The following is a 9,508-nucleotide window of genomic DNA, read 5'->3' as shown; positions in this document are numbered from 1 at the left end:
ACTGTTGAGAAACTGTACTGAAATTGTAGGCTAGTGTGTGTGTGTGTGTGTGTGTGTGTGTGTGTGTGTGTGTGTGTGTGTGTGTGTGTGTGTGTGTGTGTGTGTGTGTGTGTGTGTGTGTGTGTGTGTGTGTGTGTGTGTGTGTGTGTGTGTGTGTGTGTGTGTGTGTGTGTCTGTGTCTGTGTCTGTGTCTGTGTCTGTGTCTGTGGCGTGTGCTACATTTTTATTACATTTTTATTATTAATCTTGGTTTGGTTGTTGACTCTACCTGTACCTCCTGTTTTTTTATTGTCACTGTTGCTGCTATGACACCTGAATGTCCCTCTGGGGATCAATAATGGTTTATCTTATCTTATCATATATGTACAAGCTGTATAGCCTATAGTGTGAGTGCATGTGTACACACACACACACACGCTCAGCACTGTGAATGCATTTGCACAAACAGTTTTTTCATGTGCATGCATGTCTGTAACCATGGAATTGATTTTTTGTTTTGTGAATGCGTGTTAGTGTGTATATGTGCAAGAGAGACAAACGGAGAGTAAGAAGTGGGAGAGAGAGAGTGTGTGTGTGTGTGCGTGCGTGTGTGCAAGCGCAGTGCTGTCGCCCTAGTCTGTGCTGCTTTGACAGTGATATATGGGTAATTTAAAAAGTCGTTCTTTTCCACAGAGCGGTCTGCAGTCAGACCAGCCAACCGCAGCCCATTCCCCTACAGCACTGAGAAAACTCATCTACATCCACTCCAACACACACACACACACACACACACACACACACACACACACACACACACACACACACAGAGCTAACGTACCATGCACGCCAACATCGCTGTGTATAAACAAATGCATGTTCTCGCAGTTCTCGTACAAACCACTTTCTGTGGACTTTTATGCCTTTGCCTCCGTTATTATTAATTCGTGACCACACTGGGTATTGCCAAACCTTTTCCTTTTGATTGTTCATTGCGAGTCTGTTTGCAGATGTGGGCTTCGTTGCCATGTGACCTCAGTGCCTCCAAGATGGATGTCCAATGGCAGAGGTCAGTGTTGTTGTCCTGGAAACCATCTACTCTGATCTTCAGCCTCCACGCTTCAGGCCATAACTAAGTAAGGAATACAGCCGCTTTGTGTGTGCGTTTGTGTGCTCACATGTACATGTCCGTGTGCATGTTGGTAGATGGCGCCATATGATTCAGTATGGCTGGCTCCTGGCCTAGACAGACCGAGCACCTCCAACTTGGTGATTTAAGATACACGCACAGCACACACATGAACATGCAAGAGATGTTTTTCATCCTTACTGCCGTCACACATGCATATCCTCCATACCGCCACATCTAGCAAAACATTTTGGACATATTGTTGTTGATGGCTTTGTGATGCCCCACTGTCTTTAGTTGATGAGTGACATCTGATAATATGCTACCCTGGAACCTCCTCCTTGCTTTCTTTTCCTTTCCTTCTGCTCAAATGATAAAAAGAAAAAAGCGAAAGAAGCTGAAATCCACATTCTCTTATTGTTTTCGGGTTTCTCTCTCTCTCTCTCTCTCTCTCTCTCTCTCTCTCTCTCTCTCGGTCTGCCAGTGGAGTGGTCCATGCAGACAGCAGGGCTTCCCTCCTGTTGTGTCTGTGATGGATGAGAGCTGTGTGTGATCACTCCAGGATGACACACACCCCTAATCCTCTACTCTTCTGTCGCCTCCCATTTCTCTTCTCTTCTCTTCTCTTCTCTTCTCTTCTCTTCTCTTCTCTTCTCTTCTCTTCTCTTCTCTTCTCTTCTCTTCTCTTCTCTTCACTCTTTCTCTACCCTGGTGTCCCACCTGTCCAGTTTGAGGAGATAAGTCCAGGGGTTAATGCTCATGTTCTCATGGTGTCTTTGCTACCACGGTGACAGATCGTCACAGGATGCTCATGGGAAATGCAGTATGTTTATGCTAATCTCTCCCTGTTAGGCTGGTGGCGTGCCCCCCCCCCCAAGCCCTAAACCACCACCCTCCAAGGCTGTTCCCTGCATCCTAACAACATGTCGGTGAGATAGAGCTGTCACAGCACAGGTATGGCCGCAACACACACACACACACACACACACACACACACACACACACAGACACAGACACATACAAAAAATGGTGTCCTGCTGTATCTATCAGTGCGGTCTCATCTGGATAGTGGCTGTCGAAGATATCAGTTCAGACACATTGTCATCGATGGCTCCTGTAAGAAGAATTAATGGCAATGCTCAGCCAGCCAGCAGGGACATACCAAGGCTTGGCCTGGCGGGCAAACTCTGGATGGTTGGGTTGTTATATGACAATGTGTGTGCTTGTATCTGTCTGTGTTTGCATTAATATGTGTATATATAAAGGGGATTAGGCTTTGTGTGTGTGTGTGTGAGATTGATAGTCATCAGTCATTGGCCGAGGCAGCGATGGAAGGCTTGTAAAGGTTGCTCTCCATGAATCAGAGGTGAGCAGCCGGCCTAGCCCAGCCAGATTGATGAGGGTCCAACGCATGGTTAAGTCTCATTTCATTTACAAGCACCAGCTAACACACACACACACACACACACACACACACACACACACACACACACACACACACACACACACACACACACACACACACACACACACACACACAGATAGGAGAGGGGAACATAGGGCTGTCAATGTGTGTGTCTGCATGCATGCGTACACAACACATACCTGTCTTTGTATGTGTCTCGAATGCATGTGTATGTACATAACTGTGTGTGTGTTGTGTGGGTTCATGGGCCTCTGAGAGGGTCAAATACCCCCTACTGGTCTGGTGGTTTAATAGAATAGTAAAATCCCCTCTGCCACAGGCCCGTTAAGGAATAATAGGCTGGTTGACATGGATTGATTGCTGCCCATTGGCAGGCTTGATCGGCAGAGCTTTTACAGCCTCCTTAGAACACCGTTTCCCAGAAGGCCCTGGGAAAAGCCGGTGATGGAGGGAAGCAAACAGATTGCTTGCTTTATAGTCTATATAGTATGTTCACATGGAGTTGGTGGCTCAACATTTATAGTCATGTTCACATGGAGTTGGTGGCTCAACATTTATAGTCATGTTCACATGGAGTTGGTGGCTCAACAGTTATAGTCATGTTCACATGGAGTTGGTGGCTCAACAGTTATAGTCATGTTCACATAGAGTTGGTGGCTCAACATTTATAGTCAATGACTATAAATGTTTGAGAGACAGACGCAGCTACGGCATGGTGTCTTCAATGCTTTTCAGGTGAAGGACCCCTTAGCTGAGAGAAAGCTGAAGCAGGGACCACCACTACCTATATTATTGTCTATATTGTATAAAATTGTGTCTCATATGAAACGCCAGTTCAAATGCAAGTTTATAAGAGGCTTTCAAAGCTAGCAAACCATATTTAGCTGAATGTCTCATCAATGTCTGTTGACTGTTGAGAGCTTTGAGACTATAGCTTGGAAGTATTCAACAGATTTCTTTTAAGTGCCTATATGCGTCTACATTCAAGCTTATACATACGATGAAGTATATGCATTAAGCATGAATCGAAGTTGCAATAATACAGTGCTGTGAATTTGAGGTGTCATATCTAGTGGTCTGACTCAACACTGATGTGTACTTTTTGTTATAACAGTTACTGCATTTTTATTTAATTTGACCTCACTGCCAAGTCACTGCACTAAGGTCTTGGATGACATACTTCCAAATGTTAAATTAACGCTTGGAGTTCTCTCTCTGCTAGCATTCAGCCAGACTATACTGTACATCAGAACACAAAACTCTATTAGCTGGGATCGGCATAATTTATCGCTGTCCCTCCCTTTAGCATCATACAGCACTAACTGCACTACAGATTGCAGCTGTACATTTTCATATGGATAACCTTGGAGACACACACACACACACACACACACCCCCACACCCACACCCCCCCCCCCCCCCTACCTGCTAGGGCCAGTGTTAGCATTGAGTGGAGATGTGAGCCTCACGGCTCCCCTGCAATCTACTGACATTGATCTGAGAGAAAGATCAAACTCTGGCCAGACCCAGGAATCCTACTTTTCATTTACTCTTACTGTGTGTGTGTGTGTGTGTGTGTGTGTGTGTGCGCGCGCGCGTGTGTTGAAATTCCAAGCATATCTGAATATTTCACAATGCGTCTTGGGTGATATGAGTATACATCTGATTTGGTAATATTTCTGTGAGGCACGTGTGCAGCGGGCTGTGACAGCTGCCTCCTGTGTGTGCGTGTGTGTGTGTGTGTGTGTGTGTGTGCGTGTACTGAGGTCTGTGCAGGTTACTCCAGAGTCACTGGTAGGGTCATGGTGGCACCACCAAACCTGATAAGCGCATTAGACCAGAGAGACAGAGACAGACGGCCGTCAGACCAGTCAGCCAGACAACCTGTCCTTAAAGCCCATCGCTTGCAGGGCACAAAGCCAAATGCATATCCTCAATTTATCTCCTAACCACTAAAGCCATTTTATACTTCGTTGTGTGCCTCATAAAATTGGGGAAATGGACGACCGTGTTACTGATGGGGGCTATTGTAGCTACTTAAAAGAGGTTAGAGGAGACTATGATCATTCTTTAAATAATTGGAATCATTAATATTGTGAATTTCCTTTATGTGATGCCCTTGGCGACAACTAGCTTACAGGAAATTGGTTTGTTAATTTATTAATTATTATTTGTAGTCAATTGATTGTAGTGGCGTACAACAGACAAATGTTGACCTATGGACCTATTTTGACAGGATATATATATTTACCTAAGGAGGTCATGTAATTGGATTTATTACCTATATGACTGTTATGACATGAGTGAAGTGATTTGAATGCTGCCAAAAGCTGCCATGTTGGTATTGTTTTTACAAGACTGGACTAAATTGCCTAGTGTTTTTGGGTGGAATCTCTGAGTGCTCTTACAAATTGTCTGTATTTATATAGTGCTTTAGTCCAAAGTGTTTATAATGTAGTAAATGTACATATTCAACAATTCTCACATTCAAACACCCATTGTGGCAGCAGTGGCTCAGGAGGTAGGCTTGGGAATCAAGGTTTCCAGTTCGATCCCTGGTCTTACTATAGATGTGTCAAGCAAGACATTGGACCCCTAAAGCTCTCGATGAGCAAGTTGGTGCCTTGCATGGTTTCACCTGCTATCAGTGTGTGAATGTGTGTGTGAAAGGGTGATGAAATGCACATTTTAAAGCGCGTTGTATTAAGGTGCCATATAATTGCACCATTTATATCAATTCATCATTTACCTAAGGGAAATCATGCAAGTCGCCAACCTAATCATTTCAGCATTTAAAGGGTATGTGAGGCATTTTAAGTTTCAGTGTCTTGCTTAAGGACAATTTGACGTGAAGCCAGCAGGAGCTGGTGATGGAACTGGGAACCTTCAGATTCCTAGAGCCACTTTGTCTCCAATACTAGTCCCGTGTGAATATACATCTCAGTAATTTAAGCAAAGCCTCTTTTTGGCATACGATTTCTTCTCAAATGGAGTAGAGACTGTTGTGCGTTGAAATCGTTTTTATTAACTTGCAATCAACCTCCCCAGCATGGACCCCATATTTAGAAGGACCAAACTCAAAGCTCTTAGGAGAGTAAAATCTTCAAATCTTGAAAGTAGTAGTAGCCTTGCTGAGCCCATAGGGCTCAGCAAATCTCCTGTTTCTATAGTGTGAGGCATCTTGTTGTACACCCCCTGGACATGACGCTAGTATGTTGCAGGGACTTACCCCCAATCCAACCCTTGATGCTGAGTGCCAAGCAGGGAGACATTGGGTCCCATTTTTAGAGTCTTTGGTATGACCCAGCCAGGGATTGAACCCGACCTCCCAATCTCAGGGTGGACACTCGAACCACAAGGCCACTAAACTAAACTAAAAAAAAAGAAAAGAAAAGTGCTACAGGGATAACTACAGGAAATGACTCCCACCATGAGTTCCTACTAAAGATTTTCCATTGGAATTCTGCCTTTTTTTTTTGATGAATTTAAGATAATTACTGTGTACCAAACACAGACTTTATTTTCCACACGTTTCACACAGATCATCTTCACAAAACTCAACATACCACAAACTTAAAAAGATATTTATTTAAAATTAATTAAGTATTAAATCGGCTTCAAAATCCACGGTTGAGATATTAACTGCTGTGATTTATGTTACAGAAAAATGTTCAACACTTTTAGGGTTATATTAGGTTTATAATAACCACAGGGTTTTAGGACTGATTGGGACTAATACTGTAGCATTCTATTTAAGTGGGATTATCCTTTCTGAATGATCTGCTTGAATTACCCTGATAAGTAAAAATTATATTATAGACAGGAACAAATGATCCCGGCACATATACTGTAGATTGAATACTGCAGACCTGTGCTCCTGCAATGGATATAGATTTATCCACATTTCAACAAAACATTTATTCTTCAAGACAGGAAAAAAAGCATTTCACTCCCATGTGGTATGATTATTACATTGTTTTATACATAATTCTAGTCCGGGCCCTTTGTTCCTTTTTTCTTTTTTGCCTTTACTTTGTAAAGATGTCAACTAGTCTATCAACATTGCTGCAACATTTTTCTCCCCTAATTGAGCAAGTGAAATCTATAGAAGTGTGAGTGTGCAATTGTTTATTCTTTGATCTGTGTAAGTGTATACTCCACCAGTGCACCCGTCACAAAGATTTTATTCAGGTGTACGATTTTTGAGTGACACAGATATGAATGTCAAAACCAATTAAAATGTGTAGTCTTTGGCAGGAACTAGTTAAAAAAAATCACTCCCGTGTGAAGTGAGTGGAGCTCTTATCATCACACATCTTCATGATGTATGATGATATTGGCAATGGGAATTTGTGTTAGGAGTCAGTAGGACAAAATAGCCGATTTGCTCGTCTACACATACATTCTCATTTCATTGTCAATGGCATTTAAGATTGAATGTTTGTGTTAACACAAAAATAGCAGATTTGCTCAGACACATAGGACGTACATTCTCCATTCATTGTCAATGACATTTAATGTTTGTGTTAGGACAAGAATCTACACTATAGCTGAATATAGGAGACTATAGCTGAAAAACAAGACTCATTTATAATGTCAATTTGTGGTTGGTCACTAGTCTACTGTGTCATAGTACTGTAGTATGGGTTGATTTCAACCTTATGCAACAGTATGGTTAGAACCTAAAAGAGCTCTCAGAACAAGCAGGAAATGGCAGTTTCTAGCTCTGGCTGCAAAGGAGGGACGGACATCCACATAGCGTAAAAACAGCTGACCATTGAAATTTAGCCCCAGCAAGTGGCACGTCACTGACCGCTGCCCCAACATCCTGAGATGGTCTGTGAATAAAGAGGCGAAACATCAGCGAAGGATGGCTCCCAGCTGAAGACCCTGCAGCGGGTATTTAGGTACCGGAGTAGGTGTGTCAGGCAGACATGCCTCTCATGAACCTGTCACCGAAACTAGCTGTGCATAATGGATCATAACAATGAATGTAGTAAAGGACAAAAGAATGTGGATTTAATGACCGGAGGAAATGTGTTTAATTTAACCAGAATGGGTTTACCCATTTTAATGTGCAGAAGGAGGCCTTGAGGTCACACAGTTACAAGTAATACGACAGTGTATAGTACTGTAAATGCCACCTGTCACCTTTCACCAATGGCTCTAACGCTACCCTCTCAGTGTGACTTTCAAGGGAGAGGGAGAGAGACGAGAGGCTCAGCCCTCCTTTCTCTGTCTAAGTCTTTCATATCGGAGAAAAATGAAGTGATCGATTTTCTGTCTGTTTCTGTCTCTGCTGGGAATATTAAAACAGACAGTGAGGTTTCACACACGCCCACCACTCCCCCTAACCCCTCCATTGCCCTCCTCTCCTCCTCCGTTCTCCCCTCCCAGTGTTTCTCTCTCTGCTCCTGAACTACCTCCAACTTCGCTCCCCCCGCCCCCTTTGTACCACTTTCTCCGAGCCGTCTTTTATCCAGCACCTTTTCCCCCCCCTGCGCTCCCAACCCACTTCTTCTCATCTCCGTCCCTCTTAACTCCTCCATTAGGAATCCTACTCCTGGCACCTTCCCTCCGTCCTCCTCCTCCTCCTTAACCTGCCTTCCTTAACTCCTCTTGATACCCCTCCTCCCGCCCGCCCAAGGAAGGCTCATTCCATGTGGTAATTTTATTATATACTTTATATATATTTATTTCTTTTTAAACATGACCCCTGTCAGGCCCCTTTTTCTCAGGGGTTGATGGGAAAGGTGCGTTTGATGGCAGATTGAAGTAAAGGATCGACAGAGGGAGAGAGGGAGGCTCATTCATAGCCCCAGGCACAGGCCTGTCAAGTAGGACCCTTCCAACCGCAGCCTTTCAGTTTCACCTCCCAGTGTTAGCCTCCACTTCCATGCTGATCTGAGGGGCTGGGGAATGGAGAGAGAGAGGGAGGGAGGCAGGGGGAGATGGATGAGAGAGAGAGAGGGGGAGGGAGGGAGGGAGGAGGTGATGTATATTATAGTGTGAGCAGGCTGAGTTTGTAGCGCTGTGGACAGCGAATAAGAAATGGGCTGCAAGATCCACCATGAGCACAGGTCTTGAATATCTAATAAAAGCTGTTAAAAGTTTTGAACTGACCGACTTCACAGACCTCGTTAGAGCTACAGTATATCACCCTGTTGCTGATGGTGTGTTTGGCCTTGGAACGCTGGGCATGTGTGTGTGCACATGCATCTGTGCAGGATCCCCACCACAGGTGTGTTTTGATCAACTGCAGGAAAACGTGTACCTACAAAAACAAACAAATGTTGCAGCATGCCGCGCACACATGGTAATTTGACTTGTGCTTATCTGATCCGGTCAGATTTAGAAAATCTGATTTTCTAAATAATGGATACGCCAATCCACCCAAATATTGTCCCAGCATTTGAAAGCAATTCAGCATAGGCTCATCATCACCCTGATTTATATAATAATAATAAAACTTTATTTGTATAGCACCTTTCATGACATGAAATGCAGCTCAAAGTACTTTACAGAGCAATGGAGGAAAAAAAGAAAAGAAAAGCAAGGCATAAACATTAAAACACAAGAGCAGTAATGCAATACAGTGAGGACATGAATAACAAAAAATAAAAGATCAATTAAAAGCAAGGGTGTAGAAGTGGGTCTTGAGCTGTGCTTTAAAAAATGTCTACAGAGGCTGCCTGTCGAAGGTACAGTGGGAGTTTGTTCCATGCCGTTAAGTTGACTGGATGCTTAGTATTGGTGATTTAAGCTCTTAAAGGATCACCCATTTTCAACCTATCTTCACTAATGCTCAATGCTCATAATATGGTACAATTTCTTTGTCTACTCTGTGTCTCAGAGGAGGGCTGTGGAGTGTGGACTGTTACCTACCAGTAACATAATTGATGGGGAATCCAAGCTAATAGAAATGTCAGGCTTTATATTCCTGGAAAGTTGGCATGCTATAAACTTTATAGCATTAA

This window comes from Protomyctophum parallelum (assembly GCF_964188405.1).
Source record: "Protomyctophum parallelum genome assembly, chromosome: 17".
Classification (NCBI taxonomy): Eukaryota; Metazoa; Chordata; class Actinopteri; order Myctophiformes; family Myctophidae; genus Protomyctophum; species Protomyctophum parallelum.
Note: the sequence above shows the minus strand (reverse complement) of the source record.